Source organism: Alligator sinensis, unplaced genomic scaffold (assembly GCF_000455745.1).
Source record: "Alligator sinensis unplaced genomic scaffold, ASM45574v1 scaffold169_1, whole genome shotgun sequence".
NCBI classification, from domain to species: Eukaryota; Metazoa; Chordata; order Crocodylia; family Alligatoridae; genus Alligator; species Alligator sinensis.
Genome location: NW_005841924.1, coordinates 2,162,808 through 2,163,095, shown reverse-complemented (window position 1 = coordinate 2,163,095; position 288 = coordinate 2,162,808).

Here is a 288-nt window from a genome sequence, read left to right as displayed (position 1 = left end):
GGCGCCAGACTTCCATGTGTAGACCCTGAGATGGTGCAGAGTCACTTGGAAGAACTGAATGCCTTTAAGTCGGCAGGCCGGGATGAGCTCCATCCGAGGGTGCTGAAGGCACTGGCCGACATCATTGCAGAGCCACTGGCGGGAATATTCGAACGCTCGTGGCACACGGGCCAAGTCCCAGAGGACTGGAAGAGGGCCAATGTGGTCCCCATTTTCAAGAAGGGGAGGAAGGAGGACCCGGGCAACTATAGGCCAGTCAGTCTCACCTCCATCCTTGGCAAAGTCTTT